Source organism: Heteronotia binoei, chromosome 1, assembly GCF_032191835.1.
Source record: "Heteronotia binoei isolate CCM8104 ecotype False Entrance Well chromosome 1, APGP_CSIRO_Hbin_v1, whole genome shotgun sequence".
Lineage (NCBI taxonomy): Eukaryota > Metazoa > Chordata > Lepidosauria > Squamata > Gekkonidae > Heteronotia > Heteronotia binoei.
The window spans coordinates 233972397-233993715 of NC_083223.1; positions in this window are offsets into that span (position 1 = coordinate 233972397).

Below are 21319 nucleotides of genomic sequence, written 5' to 3' on the forward strand. Positions count from 1 at the left end.
TCTTCGAAGCAGACTCTGTCTGGCAATGCTATACAGTACATAATTGTACATGTAAACACTATGGAACTTCTCTGGCTCTTCAGTATGTAAGCTTTCATCAGACAACGACATAGGTCATTTCCTGGGTTTTTTAAAACACCGATTAAGAGGTGCTGCTGGTAGAAACATCAAGTCACAGGCTAGCAAAAGGAACTGGTTCCTTGGAAATAGTTCATGTTGAAATCTGGTTTTTAAGATAGGAAGGTAATGTTATAAAAAAAACTACATACACATGGCTTGTTTCAGTTTTCCATGACCTTGAAATGCTTAGCATGTTGTACATATCTTTAGTGAATGGTAACTGCATGCTGATCAAGACAATTACTGTTAATTGATTATTTTACTCCACAGAGGATTACTAGAAGAAGATTACTAGTTGGCTGGCAGATCTCTAGGTCAAAAGAAGGTGAAATTCTCTGTCTGCCTTAAATAACTATTATGCACTAGTATAACCAAGAAATTCAAACAGGACAAAATAAATAGGCTGCATTATGCAGCACAGTTGAGAAAGTGCCTTATCTCATATACTGATGAAGTAAATACAGGATTTGAAAACAAAATTGCACTGCAGGCAAACACTGCCCATAACTCCTATCTGGCCTTTGCTGAAAGGATTTGGGTGGTATGTCTGCAGCCCCAGGTCCTCGGAACATACATGCCCGCCCTCCACCCCATGCCCAACCTGTCATAATGAAAGGCATTTTTCCCTTCACAGTCCTTAATAAAAAGGTCTTTGAAGAAATATTATTTATTTAGATATTCCTGTCCCACTTTTCTCTCTAGCTGGGGCCCAAAGTAGCTGACAACATTGTTCTCCCTTCCTCCAGTTTATCCTCACAACAGCCCTGCTGGGCATGTTGGACTAAGAAGCAGCATCTAGTACAAGGTCACTCAAAAAGTGTCCATGGGAGAGTATGGATTCAAACTGTTAGATTCTCTGGTTCAGTATACCCATTAATAATTTAGCAGAGTGCACAAAGGCTAACCACACAGCAGAAGCATATCTAATGTGGGCATATGTGCTGGTAACATGGAGCCTCTTTAACTGTTCAAACTAATAACTGTCCTTTTATTTGAGGAACTAGATTCTAGATAGAATTCTAGATATAATAGGGTAGAGACAGGATAGAAATCTAATCTAGCTAGCTAGAATGGATGAGGATGCAATATGCAGCATCCATGATGCCAAGATGGAGAAATCTGGCAATGTATGTGAGAGAGGTGTCAAGATGGAATGAAGAAAGGAAATAATCCCTGAGTTTAACAATCTAGAATTCAAAGGGATAGTACCAGATAACAGAAGGAATGAATGCTCTGTGTCCTGAGCTCTCTATCTTTCTAACTCTCTTGTAATCTTCCTTTGAAGCCCCTCTCTTCCAGTATAAACCTGAGTGTCCAAAATTCTAGTCCAGCACTCTAAACACTACACTGCACTGAACACGTAAAGCTGGCCTTATAGTTAATCAGACTATCAAGGCCAGTATTGTCAATACAGACTGGCAACAACTCTCCAGGGTCTTAGTGGAAGTCTTTTGCATCACCTACTCCCTGGTGCGTTTAACTGTAGATGCCAGGGATTGAATCTGAGACCTTCTGCTCTACCACTGAGCCACTATAGATGATTTGTTTTGTTTGTAGATGGTTTGCCAGTTTGTGTCTGCCAAATGGACTTGAGAACTGGTGCCTAGTAAGTACAGTAACCTGGGAACTCATAGCCAAAGGGGGATAATTTCACTGGAGAGCCATTGTTAAGCTGATTAGACCAGGAGGAGGGGGGGGGGGAAGCTTGCAATGCTCAGCCATTTCATGTTTCCCTAGACTGAGCATTTTATATGTTTCATTTCTGCTGTGATCCTTCTGCTTTTTCTTAGTTTATTTTTAAAATTGTGTTGCCAAATTTCACTATTCTCCCACCTTTCCATTTTAAATAAAATATCAAAAGAGTTTTAAGTATGTTTGTATTTTAAGTAAAACATCAATATATGTAACTGTGTTTATCTGTACCCTTTATAATGGTTGTATACCTGACATTACATTTTATGACACACATGACTTGGCTCCAGAAAAGTCCTATTTGTGTCAAATCTGGCCCTTGTAACAAATTAGTTCAACACCCTTGGCTTAGAGTATCAGACTAGGATCAAAGAGATGTAGCTTTCAGAAAGCAATCTTAGAAGGTTGCTTTCTGAACATAGGCCAGTCACATATTCTTATCGTAACCTGTCTCACGGGATTGTTATGAGGAAAAAATGGAGGAGAGAATAACACGAGCCATTTTGGATGTTAGGGTTGCCAGTTTTGTGTTTGAAAATACCTGGAGACTTTGGGGGTGGATCTGGGAGAGGGCAGGGTTTGGGTAGGAAAGGGGCCTCAGTGTGGTACAGTGCCATCAAGTCCACCCTTCAAAGCAGTTATTTTCTCAAAGGGAGCTGATCTCTGCCAGCTGGAGAACAGTGGTAAAAGGAGGCGATCTCCAGGGCCACCTGGAGGCTGGCAACCCTATCTGGCTGGGGAGAAAGACAGGGTGTATCAATTGCTTGCCAAGAAAGGCATTCACTCTTGCTGTTGCTTCATCTGGTATTGCTACAACTCTTTTGGTAGGAACTGCCTATTCAATATTTAAACTACTGTTACATATCACAAGCGCAGGGAGCCACAGGGCTGGCTAGTGGAACAAACAGGACAGAGCCCTAATATTTAGACCTCTTGTCAGAGAGCCAGACTGTAAAGTATACTGTTAACATCTCTTAAAAAAAAATCAAGACACTGCAGACTATATATATCCCAGGAAAACTGCTGAAAACTGAAACTAAAAGTGCAATCCTTCAGTGGCCTTAGAATGGTGTAACTTTGTTTAGGTTTTATTATATGGCTGTAATTCTTAAAGATATAGATGAGCAAGCCTTACTGAATAAAAATCAGCAATCTGGAAAATTTGCCCCTCACTGATCTTTTAGAATTATCTGAAAGTATCAACAACCATGCAGATAGGGATAAGATACAAGGCATATTGTACTTGGATTTTATCTTTTGACAAAGTGCATCATGAAAATCTTCAAAGAAAATAAAGAGACATGAAAGGATGAGTTATCTTCTGGAATTATAAGGAAGACTGGAGGGGATAACTTTGTGCATGATGCAAGGTTGGTTACTAGGGGAGTCAGCCAGGCCCAGGAGGGATAAGACGAATAGTAGGAGGAGACAGTTAAGAGCAATTGGGGTGATCTGTTGCCTGTCTCACCCTCTCCCCTAGACTGCAATTGGTCTTTCTCCTGGTATTATATGTGTGTTTTCCTGAAGCAATAAGCAATCTTTATGAGTCAAATCTCTTACTCTTAATGAACAGAAATAGTTTTTAATATGTTGCAAATGTGATTTAAAGTCTACATAGGTAGAGTTTCATTAGGACAGAGGCAATGGATTTGATTTCTCCTCTCCCCTTCAATACATACAAAAAAAGTATTTGTTACATTTCTTTTCTGCCTTTCTTTCATCACAGAAACCCAGAACACCATACACAGGTTTCCCTGGAGGTCTCTATCCAGACGCTGACCAGATCCAAACTGAGAGAGCTTTCCAGAGTTGTGTCTTATGTACCTTCATATCATATTTCATTTAGCTGTGCATACTCTTCCCACTTTTTTTGTAATATCATGGCCAAATTGTCCTCCCATATATATTTTTTAAAAATCTGCTTATGGGCTTTATTTTTATATATTATTTCTTTATGTTCAGGGTTTTCCATGTGAAACAGTAGGAGAAGAAACAGAATCCTACACTGGGACCTATCAGAAGTACAAATATTGCTTTGAAATTATGCAGGTAGGCCTTTCTTTTGAGTTTGCCTGCCATCGTCAACACTTTTAAAGTTAGCCTTGGCAGACATAAAACCTCATGAGGTCACAGTGGAAAAAAAGACGGCTGATCTCACCAGAAGCTCACAGAAAGAGGCTGTTTTTCTCTCTCCTGATGTTTAGACAGTCAAATCACCAGTGGCCAGCATACACAGGGGCAGGGGGCATCATAATTGTGAAGGGGTGTTCTGCGGAACAAGATAAAGTATGCACGAAATTTAAAAAAATGTCTTCTTGAATTGGTAGTTTTTAAAAGACCAACAGCACAGAGCCTAGATATAAAAGTACAAATCTCTCCCCCTTTATCTGCAACTCCAGGAGCAAAAGAATCTAGAAGACAAATAATTTATCTTTCTCACACTGAGCAAACAGATAAGTGCAAGAAAAGTGGTTGTGGCCTGATCCCAGAACTATGATGGGAGGGAAAAGCCAGTATATGAAAGTGCCTCGACTGGATCCCTCTAATAGTGGAAGTGGGCGTGGAGAGGTAGGGGACAGCAGTGGTTTCATTCTGACAAGCAGTCATATTTTGGATCTGATCACTGACTGTAATAAAAGTAATAAAACTGAATTGAAACTACCCAGCTTCACAGCTGTGGCACAATCTACACACATCTCAGCATTTACCATATGTTTTTCCTTAATGCTCCACTTTTTTTCTTCTTTTGCCAGGTCTTTTGTGGTGGATCAGGAAGTCAGGCTGCAAAGCCTGAGCTCCATTTGGCTTCCTTCCCGCCCCCCCCCCCCCATCTCTGTGTTGTGCAGAGAAAAGCTTGCCTTGAAGACTGACACAGGCTGCAAAGCCTGAGCTCTGTTTCGCTTCCTTCACCCATCTCTGTGTTGTGCAGAGAGGAGCTGAGCTACCTCTACTTCTTTCTCCCCCTCTCCCAGTGTTTGAGAGAAAAACTGGCACCCACTGGCACTTTAGATCCATGAAGTGTTCTTCAAGGTATGAGCTTTCATGTGCCTTCCAGTATGTTCTTTTGGGGAGATTTCCCCGGGAGGCCTGGGCGGCAAAGAAGGGGTGTGTGTTTTTTTCAGCCAGGAGGGGTAGAGAGTGGACATTCCAGTAGCTATTTTTTTTACCAAACAACCTCTGGGCAGAATTGTTGCTGGCTGGGGTAATCTGATGGCGAGTAAGGCTTTCCCCCCCCTTTGTCCCCCTGTCTTTCTTTTTCCCTCTGCAAGGAATGTTCTGTCTGTATTCTTGGTGCTGGGGGTGGGGGGAAGCAACAGTGGGAGGGCTTCTATTGCCCTGGCCCCACCGGTGGACATTCTGGTGCTTTTTGGGCATTGTATGAGAGAATTTTGGACTGGATGGTCCACTGGCCTTATCCAACATAGCTTCTCTTATGTTCTTTCTTTCCATGTCTTTCTTTTCCTTTCCTTCCATTTCATTCTTTCCCTTTCTTCCTTTCCTTCCATTTTTACTGGATGAAACTTTTCTGTTCATCATACTGTCGTTGCAATCATAGGAGCTCTGTCAATGAAAAATTGGCACCCCCAGTTGTAGCCAGCTGGCCTTTCTATGAGATTTCTGTGTGAGTGAGAGAGGTGTGGGGCAAAAAGATTATTGGAAATTACTGCTGTATATCTCAAAAGCACTGGAAGTGATGGCACTATGAATTTGGCACCATTTTACTGGTCCCGCTTTTAACAGCTGTCTGACACCAAAATTAAATTCCTCCTGTAGATATTAAAAAGGATGAAAGTTCACTGGCTAAATATCTGCACAACAGATTGCTTTTAAAGGCATGGGAAACACAGCCAGTAAAAAGCTGCAAGTCCCTCATAAGTATCCTTTTTGGAATAACTGCAGAAAAGCTTGTATGAACTTTATATAACTTGAAATTAATTCATTAATTGCAGTACAATTCTCTGCTACCTTTCACAGCAATTTCCCAGTGTTTCAGTCAAGGAAAAGTATGAAAAATAGCTGTCAAAAGATTTTCTTGAAACCAAGCAAGCTTGGCTGTAGCTTGAGGCAGGGTTCCAGTAGTAGCAGCTGAAGGAAGGGCCTACTAAATGTGTCAGCATATTTTGAGGTACAGCAGCTGCCAGGGCCCAGTGTGGGTGGTACACAGTGCTGGCATTCCTGATGGCAATGGCAACAGCACTCTCAACTGCATACACTGGCCAGTGCTGTTGAGGAAGGGGTGTGTAGGTGGTGCAGGCAATTGAACATGGGCATTAGGAGTGCTTGCAAGCTGGAGAAGAACACACAAACAGATAGGTGCATGCAGGTGTGAGGGTGGAAAAAGAGGACCCTGGGAATGTATGAAAAAGTTGCAGACCACCCACTTTCCACTCCCACTCCGGCTCAGCATGAGTTTCAGAGAGATTTTTCTGAAAATGAAGTTACTTCAGAAGAAGAGGCAGGCTTGGGGGAGTGGCCTGGAAGTGACATCACAGGAAAAGGTAGAGTTTTGGTTTTGGTTCAGTGTGCCCTGGAAGTGACATCACATGGCCCTTGACCTGGAAGTGACACCACAGGAAATGACATAATTCCTGTCTCCCGGCTCCACCCCCAAAGTCTCCTGGCTCCACCCCCGAATTTTAGTGAGCCACGAAGGAGAAAGAAAAGTTTGGGAAACCCTGATTTACACCATCCTATTTTAGATAAATATTTAATGCCACTTACTCTCACACTTCTTAATTTAAGAGTTAAGTGTGCGTCTGCATATGTTAACATGCTAGAACTTTTGCTAGCCAAAAGAGAATCAATTTTCTCCTATCATGTATATGCCTGATAGGAGAAAATCTGCTGTGCTTGATATTGATGGTCTTCCCTGTCACGAACACAAAGGGCAACACATGCTTAAGTATTAATATGGACACAAGCAACAGACCAATGAGGACTTGTGGGGCAAAGGAGATTTCATTCTCCCTTCTGCAAGCCTCTTGCTCTAGACTGTGTGGGGCTAGCAGCTGCATGATCATCAGTAGTTTGGTGCTAAAAGTGCATTTTACCCTTTTTAGTTACCTTGGAAGATTATGCTTGTCTAGTTTCCCATGACTTGGTACAAAAAGCATGTAAGCCACCAGTGATCACATGGTTGGCAGGATTATTGGTGTCCCCTGGCACTCTCCTCTAGCTTCCTCTCTACTTCCCCCCCCTCCACATTTCCTCCCATCAAGATCAGTTCCCTTGCCTAACTAGCTGCTCACCAGCTCTTTCTCATGGGTACCTCCAAAGGTGTTGTTCCGCCCACCCCCCCCCCCCCCCCGTGTATTCCTAGTTCAGCACCTATTATAGTTGGTATAGCTAACCAAAATGCACAGTTTCTTTTCTTTTCCTGTTTTGTTCTTGCCATGATCTGTACATGTGTGGATGTTGCTGTTCTGCCTTTGGGGTTTAAAACTCTCAATTAGGAAAAAAAAATTATGAGATTATGTTACCTGGCTCCTCCTTGGAGATGAGACTCCCAGCCAAGAAGTAGCAACCTGGCCATCCAGGCCAGGCAGCCCTGGCACCCAAGAGCAGCACAGAGGCTGACTCAGAGGACAGGCCAATAGGCCAGGTGTGGCTTGGTGATCATAATGTTGATGTGGCTGGTTTACCGTATCCACAGCCCTGGGGAGAGGGTATATCCCTGAGTTTATGGGGAAGAAGCTGCAAGACCAAAGAGCAAATACTGAGGAGGAGTGATTTCTTGCTTACCTCCTCTTCAGTCTGGTAGAAGATCATGTAGTATTTCAGCTGGTCCACCCAGGTTTCCCACAAGTCTGGGTGAGAGGGGTCAAATTCTGGCAGATGATGTCCTGGAGCAACAGCCATGATCCCAGCCACAGTACATTGTGAGTATGAGTGAGGGGCACTAGAACTCGGTGAACAGTGTGGTGTGGCTGAGCGATAGGCTGACTCAACAGGATCCCACCTTCGTTGCAGTGTTAAATACTGGGTTCGATGCATGGATGTTCAAACAGAAACATGCTTTATTAATAACTCAGAAAAAAAGACAAAATAGTGGGGCCGTAACCCTGCTTATATGCATGCAACAGAACCACCACCACCCCCAAATTCCCATACCAAATCACAGCAGTCAAGCTTTGTGCCAAAACTACTCATTGGTTCCCATTTAGAGTCCCGTTCTCCAAGTGCAGCTAAGAGTCTCTAGCGCCCCCGCTGCTACCTGGGTGCGCTAAAGCATCCCACTAAACATAAAGTCCAGTACATAACACCCCCCTACCCATAAAGGTAGTCCCTGTGCATGCACCAGTCACTCCAACTCTGGGGTGATGTCGCATCACAACATTTCATGGCATACTTTTTTCATGGTTTGCCATTGCTTTCCCCAATCATCTACACTTCCTCCGCCCTCCAGCAAGCTGGGTACTCATTTTACTGACCTCGGAAGGGTGAATGGCTGAGTCAGCCTTGAGCCGGCTACCTGAACCCAGCTTCTGTTGGGATCGAACTCAGTACTGCAGCTTTACCACTCTGCACCAAAGGGCTCTGTCCCTACCTCCCCATACTGGATATTATTTGTGTTAATTGCCAGGGGGGTGTATCTGCATTCTGGAGCCATGTTTGGAATTAGGTGTATGAAGCAAAACTGCCTTGTGCCAAATCAAAGAGACTAAGATAAAGGTCTGTCTAACTCAGTATTGCCTACTCCAGGGGTGGCCAACGGTAGCTCTCCAGATGTTTTTTGCCTACAACTCCCATCAGCCCCAGCCAGCATGGCCAATGGCTGGGGCTGATGGGAGTTGTAGGCAAAAAACATCTGGAGAGCTACTGTTGGCCACCCCTGGCCTACTCTGATTGGAAGTAGTTTTGTAAGGCCTCAGGCAGCAAACAGTTTTTCCTGCTACCTGGGAATGGGAAGTGCTGCTCTTCTGTTAAGCAACAGCCTCTTCCCAGTGCAGACTTCTAAATAGTTAAGTTGGGAGGAAACTACTGAATTGCTGCTCCAAGCCCTTGTCGTTTAGGGAAATGGTTGCACAGTCACTTTTTACATGAAGAAGGAAATGAATCATCACTTCAGCATATTGCTTTTGTATGCATAAATCTGGCTGGCATTTTGATCCATTGTTCATATTTAAAAGAACAGCTGTTTATCTGTTGGAGAAATACTGAAGGCTGTGTTAAGTGAGAGGCAAACTCATGAAACAATGAGCACTGGCATCCAAGTTGCACCTGTCTAGGTTCATTGACTTTAATAAATGTAGAAGGGTGCAACTCTGGTGAGGATGTCACTGTTGAGTCTTATATAATATAAGCAGAGTTACTGTCCCTTCTTACATAGCAAGATTCAAGTCCAGTTGCATCTTAAAGACCAAGTTTTTCCTGGGTCAAAATTCCTTTCATCAGATACAAGTTAGAATGGAAATCCTTGAGTCCTTAGTTCCCTAGTCAGAAGGTGGGAGGAGTATGCAGGGTCAGAATGCGAAGGTACAGTACAAACTGTAGTCTGGAGTAAGAATCCTATATACATTCACAAATTCAGAACAATGGAGGTTTCCCCCTCCCCCCCCAAGCTAAAGAAGGAATTAGGATTATTATCTCATTATAGGTATTAATTTTCTGCCCCCAGGCATTTCTCTCATGCTGTAATCCAGTCAAAAGCTTATACTAGGGTTGCCAATCCCCAGGTGTGGGCAGGGGATCCCCCGGTTTGGAGGCCCTCCCCCCGCTTCAGGGTCGTCAGAAAGTGGGGGGAGGGGAGGGAAATGTCTGCTGGGAACTCTGTTATTCTCTATGGAGATTTATTCCCATAGAAAATCATGGAGAATTGATCCGTGGGTATCTGGGGCTCTGGGGGGGGCTGTTATTTGGAGTAGAGGCACCAAATTTTCAGCATAGCATCTAGTGCCTCTCCCCAAAATACCCCCCAAGTTTCAAAAAGATTGGACCAGGGTGTCCAATTCTATGAGCCCCAAAAGAAGGTGCCCCTATCCTTTTTTCCTATGGAAAGAAGGCATTGAAAAGGTCCCTTTAAATGTGATGGCCAGAACTCCCTTTGGAGTTCAATGATGCTCGTCACAGCCTTGATCTTGGCTCCGCTCCAATGTCTCCTGGCTCCACCCCCAAAGTCGCCAGATATTTCTTGAATTGGACTTGGCAACCCTAGCTTATACCCTGACAAATTTTGTTGGTTTGTAAGGACCTACTGGATGCAAATCTTGCTCTTCTACAGCACTGCACACCACAACAGTTACCCACTTGGAACTTCTTCCATAGCTTAAACCCCAAGTTTTAGGGTCAACACATATGTGAAGAAACTCAAAGTTCTCTGTTAATTTGTAAATCAAATAATAGGGATATGACCCCAAATGGGGAGAAAAGGGAAGGTTTAATCTTTCAAGCCCTGCATAGTTTTGCTATTTGAATTTGCCTCCTCCTTTCACATGTTTTTAGCATTTTAACAGACAAAAATACAGGTTCTGTAAAAATCTATCTTTTCTCTTTAAAGTGCTAGCAATGGTGCAGCAGGTCTTGCTTCAATTAACACAACTCTGTGGGGGCTTCTTCCTTCTCTGTTCTGCCTTGATGCAAACTGGATGCACGTGCCTGTAACAGAAAGGCAAATGGAGATCTATGATCTTTCTTAGGTCTGTTTCAATTCTCATGCGCTAACTGCAGCACAGATGGTAGACAGCTGCCACATTTTTGTAGCAATGGAACTGATTTGAAGAACCTCTTCTCCACATATTGTTTCTCTCCATGTTCAACCTCAAAAAAGTACCAGTTATGTATATAGATCCAAATAGGCAGCCGTGTTGGTCTGAAGTAGTAAAACAAAATAGGAGTCAATTGCACCTTTAAGACCAACTTAGTTTTATTCAAAACGTAAGCTTTCATGTGCATGCACACTTCTTCGGATGAGGAATGAGGTACAGTAAGCAGAGACACATATAGCTGGTGGGGTTTGGAATGCCAAGTGGTACAAAGTTAAAAACTAATAGCAGAATAGTAAACTTAACAAATTCAGAAAACCTTTGATCTGGGTTGAATTAGCGTGGGAAACCATAAAACAGTAACATGTCAGAATGTGAGAATTTCCTGGGCAGGAAAAACTTCTGGGAAAGAAATGCCTTCTTTTTGACCCAGGTTTATTAGCAATAGAATAATTAACAGGCATTCTCACATTCTGACACGTTATTGTTTTATGATTTCCCACGCTAATTCAACCCAGATCAAAGGTTTTCTGAATTTGTTAATTTTACTATTCTGCTATTGGCTTTTAACTTTGTACCACTTGGCATTCCAAACCCCACCAGCTATATGTGTCTCCGCTTCCTGTACTTCATTACTCGCCTGAAGAAGTGTGCATGCACACGAAAGCTTACGTTCTGAATAAAATTAAGTTGGTCTTAAAGGTACAATTGACTCCTATTTTGTTGTATGTTTGTATCAGAAACCTGCTGTAGTGCCCTCTAGCGTTAAGGGAACATCATATCTGGAGCCCATGGAGTCTTGACATCATAAGCCCAGTAATTGTTTCTTTTATATTGTTTCTTTTGTTTCCTTTATTTATCAATTCAGACCCCTGAAGGTGTTCTTCACTTTACTCACCTCAGGGTTATGCAGGAGAAGAGCTACAACCTGCCTCCTACTGCCAGCCAGCCGGCCAGCCTTCTCTCATTTCCCCTTCCTCCCTTTTTATAGCCCTTTAGCTAAGCTCTGCCTCTTCTCCTCTATTCCCTGCCTTGCCTCAAAACACCTGGGCTTAGCGAACCATTGTTCTTCTACTGTGTTTGCTCATTGCTTCCACATTCTTTGAGATTGCCTAGGCTAGATTGCAAAGACTGCCCCATTGCTAATGCAGATTCATCTTTCTGAATGTTGAAATTGGTAACTACATCTATAAATTAAAGGGGATAAAGCACTGGGGGGGGGGGGGCAGACTGAACAAACATTTGATTTGATGGTATGTATGCCATCGCAAAGCCAGGTGGAAACTGAGCTCATAATATGCAAGGGCTCACTGGGGATCTTCTTTTTATATTACATTTTTCTTCCTCCAGAGTTTAAGTATGTGCCCAGTGTTGGGTTTGTTTGTTTTTTTACATTTTCCACTGCACTCTCTTCTCCTCACAATGAGATCTCAAGCCTGTAAACTCATTGGGGGCAGGATCCTTCTCTTTTTTTTGTTTATGACATAAAAATGGCAACCAGAAAATGTTAAAATGTGAAGTGGCCAAGTTTGCGGATGACACTAAATTGTTCAAGGTGGTGAGAACCAGAGAGGATTGTGAGGAACTCCAAAGGGATCTGTTGAGGCTGGGTGAGTGGGCGTCAATGTGGCAGATGCGGTTCAATGTGGCCAAGTGCAAAGTAATGCATATTGGGGCCAAGAATCCCAGCTACAAATACAAGTTGATGGGGTGTGAACTGGCAGAGACTGACCAAGAGAGAGATCTTGGGGTCGTGGTAGATAACTCACTGAAAATGTCAAGACAGTGACAGTCCCAAGCGTTTCAACCTTTCTTCATAGGGAAAGTGTTCCAGCCCTTTAATCATTCTAGTTGCCCTTTTCTGGACTTTCTCCAATGCTATAATATCCTTTTTGAGATGCGGTGACCAGAACTGCACACAGTACTTCAAATGAGACCGCACCATCGATTTATACAGGGGCATTATGATACTGGCTGATTTGTTTTCAATTCCCTTCCTAATAATTCCCAGCATGGCGTTGGCCTTTTTTGTTGCAAACGCACACTGTCTTGACATTTTCAGTGAGTTATCTACCATGACCCCAAGATCTCTCTCTTGGTCAGTCTCTGCCAGTTCACACCCCATCAACTTGCATTTGTAGCTGCGATTCTTGGCCCCAATGTGCATTACTTTGCACTTGGCCACATTGAACCGCATCTGCATTGAACCGCATTGAACCGCAGAAGACAATGGGTCTTTCTTCATTCACATATTACTGCAGAATATACAAGCAGTCAAACTTTTAAACTTAACTTCAGGTTTTTGGCCTGCCATTTATACCAGTGCTACACTATCTGGTGTATTTATTCTGAAGCTACAAACACCCCTCCCACTCGCCCACGCTTTTCTAAATTGAGGTGGAAGATTCCAGGCACCAGAGGTGTGGATGTTACTTGTGATGTGTAGTGGGCAGTGCCCAAACTTTAAAAAAGAATTATGCAATTGTCCTATCGCAGCTGTGCAGCAGTGTCCAGCAAGTGCCTTTCTTTTAAATTCTCATAGCACATGGTTTATGCATGCCTTTAGTGTTAGTAGGGAACAGAAAGGAATGAAGGCAAAGGGGGAAAACCCACTGTTGAAACAGACCAGACTTTTATCGAAATTGACAAGAAGATGAGAAGCCCCATTTCCCATATTGCTGAGCACTAGGGAGAGGGCAGCTCTGCTGTGTGTGTTGAGTGCCTCCACCTTTGGACAGGGAAAGGTGATGCCTGATTGTCAGTAAATTCTGATTATCAGCAAACAGCCCCCCCTTCCTACACTCACAGCTAGCTTCTTGGTCCCCCACTTCCTCCTGAGAGCCAGTTTGGTGTAGTGGTTAAGAGTAGCAGACTCTAATCTGGAGAACCAGCTTGTTTCCCCACTCTTCCACATGCAGCCAGCTGGGTGACCTTGGGTCAGGCACAGTTCTCTCAGGGCTGTTCTCTCAAGAGCAGTTATCAAAGAGGTCTGTCAGCCCCACCTACCCCAAAGGTGAATGTTATGGGGAGAGGAAGCGAAGGAGATTCTTTTTCTCCTCCTCCTGCTCCTCCCTTGTTCTTTCCCTCACTCTTATCTAATCCAAGAAGCAGGGGTACAGTGTGGAAGCCAGGCTAAGATTTCTCCTTTAAGGTTCAGAGGGCGGGTTTGTCCTGGCTTATGATGTGTGCTTGTGGGTAGGATGTGTGGATTCCTTCCCGTTTCCCTAGGGTGGCAGTAGAAGGCAGTACAGAGCTGAACAGCTCCCTGCAGGCACAGTGATATTGATGGCTCCCTGCAAGTTCAGCTGTGTGCTACCTTCTCCTGCCAGGTTGGTTTAAACATGGTGGACTCCTTCGTGGGCTCTGTTGAGCTTCCTGGTTTAAACTGGGCTGCACAGCAGAGACCCAGCCAGTCCTGCAGGGAGAACTATGAATAATTTTTAAATAATTTTTAACCCAGTTTAGCAAAAATCTGATTTTGCTAAACTCATCCTGTTTGTAAACTGCTCCCCCTCCTGCAACTGTACTTGATGGGAAAAGTATATGCCAATGAAGGGGGAAGATGGCAAAAGGTGCAGAGCAGGCAGAACAACCTTGATATTGGTGGGGAGTGGTCTCTGAGAGCCAGGGAAAGGACAGGTGGGGAATCTGAAGGAAATCATATGCTTTTGCATTAATGTCAGCTTGGAAGAGGAGGTGGGGGTGTGTGTGGATCATCACAAAACTGCTTTTAGAAAAGCTGGAGGGAAAGTGAACGGAAACTGACCTGAGAGCTGAAGGGCCAAAAATCAATGCGGAACTAAAAAAGGACATGCAAGATGAAAGTGGGATGAAATGTAGAACGAAAATAATACCATGACAGATAGATGCTGTGAAAGCCAGGGAAACCACTGGTACATAAAAGGCCTACGTCACTAAACTATTTTTGGTGAGCTGCTAGATATTTTGTACCACTATGAAATAACAGTTAACTTTTTCATTAGGGTTGTAACATGTAAGTGATCAGTCACTTATACATCAGCTAGGAGCTCCCAAATAATTGATCAGCAGATTTTTTTAAAAAAAGTGTTAATTACTTTAATGTATGATCTTACAAAAAATGTAAGTGGCAGACACAGTTTTAGAAGGATAATGTTCCCTTCTCATACACAAAGGAGTGTGTCTTCCAATATGGTGCTCACTATGGTGTGGGAGAGTAAACCCTTATCTAGAACTCCAGAGGGGAAAAGTAGCTTGGCCATGTATGTAATTTGAAGTAAAGAAGTGACTGGTGGTGAAAACACCCCCTTCCCCTTTTTTCCTTTCATTTATTTTTTCATTTCTCCAGTGCCAATCACCCTCTAAGAAAGAGGCTTCTTTATATTAAAAGGCCATAAAACTACTGTTAACATACATATATAAAAAGTCATTTGGATCTCCCTCCCAGGTAAGTTTGTGTAGGTTTGTCAGCTCTAACATTGGTTTGATATAGTGGGAGAGTTGAGCTTGTAACACTGTCATGGAAATCAACTGATTTTTTAAAAAAAACTGCTTAATTTTGGTAGGATCATGTATTTTTTTTTCTTACCCAAGAATGAAGAGATTGCAGTTCACCAACAGCTGACCAGAACAGCTTTAGCTTCTCCTGTGTTCCTGCTATAAAGTGTTCTTGGAAACATGCTCTTGGAAATGTGAGCTATTAGAAATCCTTTTTTTCCTTTTCAACATGCTTTTATAGGGAAAATACATTTGTAGCCAGACTGTGAGGAGAATTTTAAAAGGGATACTGGAAATGAATGAATTACCTTATTATTAAAAATTTGCTGAAGCATTCAACTGCTGCAGTTTCAAAACCTTTTTGATAACTGTTTTTGAAGTGGCAAGGATTGCAAGGAACTTGCAAACATGTATTGCAACAGCTCAGCACAAAGCAGCATACGGTCTTTTTATTTCTTAAAAATCAGCATTGTGGTTTTAGAACTGATGCATCTGCAGTTGGTAACTCTACAGTCCACAGAAATAATATAGACTAGCTTCCAACTTTCTGTCACACTGTCGCAATGTTTTGTCAGATTCTACTGTGACCAAGAAATAGAACCCAGGGCACAGCTGTGCAGATAGACAGTCTCTTGGTTCTCAATGGCTCTCTTCAAGTTCTATGGGAGAAGAATCAATGTACTGCAAACTGAGTCATAGTTGAGATGAAACAACACCTGCTTCTCATTCCAAGCTCTGGGAACACTAGGGAAGCAAGCATTTTGGCTACCATCAGCTCATGTCCCTGAATGCACCCTTTACTTTCTCCCATATAGGTGAACGGTTGCCAGAAAATAGCAGCCGTGTACAGAGACACATTGTCTGTCCTCTACCCTGCAATATACAGGCCCTTTTTCTTCATGCACTGTAATCATCATAATGATGAACACTTCAGTAGCTAAATAAATAGGCAGAGGCCTGTTTCTGAGCTCTCATAGACTAAGAGGCAAAGCTGGCTTTTGCACAAAGCAGTCCCTTTCAAGGGCAATCATTATTATTAACAACCAATAGCAATAGATAAAAATGATGACATATGGAGTGTATGATCTTTCAGAGGAATAACAAGAAATTATAGGAAAAGAACATTTAAAGAATCACTAGGAGAACTGTAGGCTTCATTTTTCATGTGCCTAAGGGTGGAACTTAATGTAACACAACAGATCTGAGGTTCTTCATATTGCTGTCTTTAGCTCTAAAAAGTCAGGCTGGGGGGCATTTACTGGAGAGAATCAGTAAAGGTACGTAGCTTTTCTCTTTTCTGAAAGCAAATATCTTCCCTGGCCATTTTTCTCCATTTCTTCCCAGCTCCAAAATAATAAATGTTTAGAAAGCACAGTTGTAGGCACAAGCAGGGAATGGGTAAACATCCTCTTTTTGCTGTCTGATTATTTCCCCTGCAAATGTTCCCGCATCTCTGTGTTACCATACCATTTAAACAGAAATTGCACATATAGGAAATATGTTTTTGCTTACCTCATGTATAATTGTCCTTTACTGTTTACTGTTTAATCTCCAAAATAGGATTAAAATGAAATTGTACTGAATCCTTGGAATTTGTTTCAAAATTGTTTAGCAAATCATGGTTAAAGCATTACTGGTTAAGCAGCTGTTCAGTGGCATTCTTATGAGAATGTCTGCGACTTTCTGGCTAGAAGATTGGACTGATATGCAACAGGGACATGCATTTAATTCCCTTCTCAGCCACTGAGCTCATTGTACTGTTATTGTCTCTTAGCCTTACCTATCCCACAGTATTGCTGTAAGAATAAAATAGAATTAATCTGATTTCTGTACCTTACAAGGAGGGTAAGACAGAAATCTGACAAATAACTGTTAACTATTGGCAGATTTGGGGTCTGTGACAGTGGCTCTGCACTCCAGTGGTTCCAGTCCTGTCTTTTAGAAGGTAGTGCTGAGAAATAACTGCTCAACTCTAGCACTTGAGCTATTTTGTCCCACAGACATGCTGCTTAATGTAATTCATGAAGTTACTGGGAGATGTCATTCAGAGATCTGGAGTACAGTCCTACTAGGGTTGCCAGTAAGGTTGCCAATCCCCAGTTGGGAGTAGGAGATCCCCTGATTTGGAGGCCTTCCCCCTGCTTCAGAGTTTCAGAGTTATCAGAAAGCGGGGGGCTGTGTGTGTGGAATGTTCACTGAACACTGGTCCCCTAGGATGACATTTCCCAAAGGCAGGGTCGCGACCCTGCACCGGGCTACGCAGGCCTCAATGGCAGGTCACGGGGCCTCCCATCAATGTCTCCCCCATAGCATCACCCCCCCCGCACCTTCTCCTCCCTCCCCCACTGCAGGTCAATGTCAGGCTGTGTAAAGGCGCCCCCCCCCGTTGCGAAAGGTCGCTGCGACTGCTTCCTCCTCTGCACTTCCTTTCCATCCAGGAAGTGTGGAAGAGCAGCGCCCTTTTGTGACGCAGTTTGTTCAAACTGCCACTGGCCTGTCCTGGTGCTGAGTGAGTGCTCAGCACGGTTTCCCGTCAATCAGGTGATTGGTGGGTGGGGGGGCGTGCCTTTACACAGCCTGAAATTGACCTGTGGTGGGGAAGGGAGGGAGGAGTAGGGGGGCAAACTAGGCCTGACTTCCCCCTGGCCAGCGGAGCTCAGGGGTCCCAGCCGTGTTTGTGCAGCAAGAGTCAGCTGCACCGTGAGAGTCAGCAGTTTAAAAGGTGAGTTGCTCCCATCCCGTTTCTTTCTGTTTTTCTTTTCTTTTCCATTCTTTCTTTCTTCCTTTTTCTTTCTTCCTTTTCTCCCTCCTTTCTTTCACTCCTTCCTTCCCTTTTCCTTCCTTCCTATTTCCTTTCTCTTTTTTTCCCACTCCCAAACTCATTCATTCTTTCTATCAGTCTTTCTTTTTCCCTATTTGCTTTATTTCCCACTCCCCTTCCTCTCTCTTTCTCTCAGTCAGTCTTTTACCCTGTCTTATTCCTTCCTTCCTTCCTTCCTTCCTTCCTTCCTTCCTTCCTTCCTTCCTTCCTTCCTTCCTTCCTTCCTTCCTTCCTTCCTATTGCTAATCTAAGTAGGGGGAAGCTTGATACGCCCTGCCATTCCATGTTTTCACAGTGCTGCCATTTCATGTTTTCCTTCCTTCCCATTGCTAATCAGAGTAGACCTGTGTGTGTGTGTGTGTGTGGGGGGAGATAAGCATGAAATGCCCTGCCATTTCATGTTTTCCCAGGCTGAGAGCACTTTATATTTTTAGTTTTCTGCTGTGTGATCCTTGTGCTTTTTCTTGATGTTTTGTTTTTAAAATTGCATTGCAAAATTCCACTGTTCTCCTACCTTTCCTAAACAAAATATTACAAGAGTTTTAAGCTTCTTTGTATATTATTTCCTGTCTCCCGGCTCCACCCCCAAAGTCTCCTGGTTCCACCCCCAAATTTTAGTGGGCCACAAAGGAGATGTATAAAAATAACTGGGCCATGGGTGGGGGGAAGTTTGAGAAACCCTGCCCTAGGGTATAACAGAGAATCAGTCTGTGGATATTTGGGACTCTGGGAGGTTGTTTTTTTAGGTAGAGGCACCAAATTTTCAGAATAGCTTCTGGTGCCTCTCCTCAACACCCCCCTCCCAAAATTCAGAAAGATTGGACCAGGGGGTCAAATTCTATAGGTCTCAAAAGAAGGTGCCTGTATCCTCCATGATTTCCAATGAAGGGAAGGCATTTAAAAGGATTACAGTCCCTTTAAACGTGATGGCCGGAACTCCCTTCAGAATTCCATTGTACTTGTTGTCACAACCTTGTTCCTGGCTCCACCCCAAAGTCCCCTAGCCCCACCCCCAAAGTCCCCAGATATTTCCAGAATTGGACCTGGTAACCCTAGTTGCCAGGTCCGACTCCTGGCGACTGGTGGGGGATGGGGAAGACCTAGTTGCCAGGTCTCTTCTGGCAACTAGTGGGGAATGGGGAAGACTTAACAGGAGCAGCAAGGAGGCCCATCCAGCATGCAGTGATGTGTCTACTTCACTGACCATGTAATCCGCAAGTGATGTCATCACTTCTGGGACATCGGAGTGACACTCTGGTATTTGGACAAAACCTCTATGGTAAATTTGGCTTCTACCAAAGAGTTTTTGCCCAAATATCAGAGCATTGGCCTAACAATCCAGATGTGATGATGTCCTTCCAGGTCATGTGGGCTGTAGGTTGGATGGATCTCCCTCTTTTTCAGGGTAAGAACATAAGAGAAGCCATGTTGGATCAGGCCAATGGCCCATCCAGTCCAACACTCTGTGTTACACAGTGGCCAAAAAACAAGGTGCCATCAGGAGGTCCATCAGTGGGGCCAGGACACTAGAAGCCCTCCCACTGTGCCCCCCCAAGCACCAAGAACACAGAGTTCTATCAGTACGCCATGGCTAATAGACACTGATGGATCTTTGCTCCATATGTTGATCCGATTAGTTCTTGAAGCTATGTATGCTTATAGCTGCCACCACCTTCTGTAGCAATGAATTCCATTTGTTAATCATCCTTTGGGTGAAGAAGTACTTCCCTTTATCTGTTATAACTCGACTGCTCAGCAATTTAATTGAGTGCCCACAAGTTCCTGTATGTGAGAAAGGGAGAAAAGTACTTCTTTCTCTACCTTCTCTGTTCCATGCATAATCTTGTAAACTTCTATCATGTCACCCCTCAGTCAACGTTTCTCCAAGGTAGAGCCCCAAGCATTTTAATCTTTCTTCATAGGGTAAGTTCCTACTGCCGGCCACCTGATCAGTGGTGGAGCAGTGAAGCATGGCAGTGGGGGATCCTGCACTCCACCAAGGGGTCTGGCAACCCAAAGTCCCACCTATACTTGCATACCTAACTGTATGTCTTCTTTTGATCTGGCTAAAGGCCTAGCTATACATTAAGGCTGTGATCAGGTGAGCTGTTTGATCTGGTGTCATTGCTGTTCCCTTCTGGATTTACAATGCATGATCAGCCAGGAACACCTCTCATTCTGTAATTGTCAGCACCCTGTTCTCACCCATCTTTGAATCAGAGTTCTTTGACTCCAAGGAAAGTCCGGTCTTTACAGATGTCAGGACTTTTACCCCATATTTCCTGCTTGCATATTTCTGCATCCAAACTCTCTGTTAGGACTGGGAGCCCCCAGGAAAGTTGTTTTTGAGTGACAAATCCCTTCCCAAAGCCCACTCTCCCGTTTCTTGGGGTTGGAAAGCTGTGGCATAGTTCCAAGTTAGACTCTCATGGTTTTTTTCTGCTTCAGAGTTGCTTTTTGAGGGCTCTGAGGGAGAACTCACTGGGGCCAGTTCTAGGGCTGCCAGTTCCAGGTTGGTGTGAAATTCCTGAAGATTTTGTGGTGGAGTTTGAGAGGGCATAGGAGTTAGGGCTTCAGAGCAGGGTCTGCCAGACCTAGGTTCTTGCTGTGGAAGCTGACTGGGCAATTTCAAACCAGTCACAGACTTTTGGCCTAACATACCTCACAGGGTTGTTGTGCAGATCAAAGAAGAGAGAGGAGAATGAAGAAAGCTCCTTTGGTTCCCCCCCACACACACAGTGGAGAAAGACTGTCTTTTTCCTATGTAGAGGCTGCAGGGAGGAGGGAGGTGATGGAAAACTGAAGTCAGAGGGGCAGATAAAGGGAAGGGTTGTCATCTCCAGGCTAGGAAATTCCTGGAGATTTAAGGGATGGAACCTGGAGAGGTGGGGTTTGAGGAGGGGTGGGACCTCAGACAGGTACGATGCCAAATACTCCACCCTCCAAACCAGCCCATTTCCTCCTGGGAAACCACTGTTGCCAAACTCCAGGTGATGGCTAAAGATAATTCAGAATTACAGCTGCTCTCCAGATGGCAGAGATCAGCTCCCCTTGAGGTTGGGTGGGGGGAGTGAATGCCTTCACTTGGGTATGTGGGAAGACAGCAAGGGGCGGCACTTGCCCAGAGCCTCTTTCTAAAGCTGTTGTATTTTTCTTCATAGTAGTTCTTATTCCTAGTCTATGATAACAGCATTTAGAATGTCACTTTGGTTCAGTTTGTCAGTAAAAGGTCTGGGTAGAGAACACTCATATTGAAGTACATAGCATGCTTTCTCAATTTATATGGCTTTTAAATTCTGACCTTTACATATATTAATCCCATCACATGTTAACTCTGGCCTTCTTTTAAGGAGCTCAGAACAGAATACATGGTTCTTTCTCCTCCAATTTATCCTTACAACAACCCTGTGAAGAGATTAAGATGAGAAAGTATGACTGGCCCAAGGTCACTCGGTGAACTTCATGGTAGGATTTGAACCCAGATCCCTCAGATCCTAGGCCAGCAGCA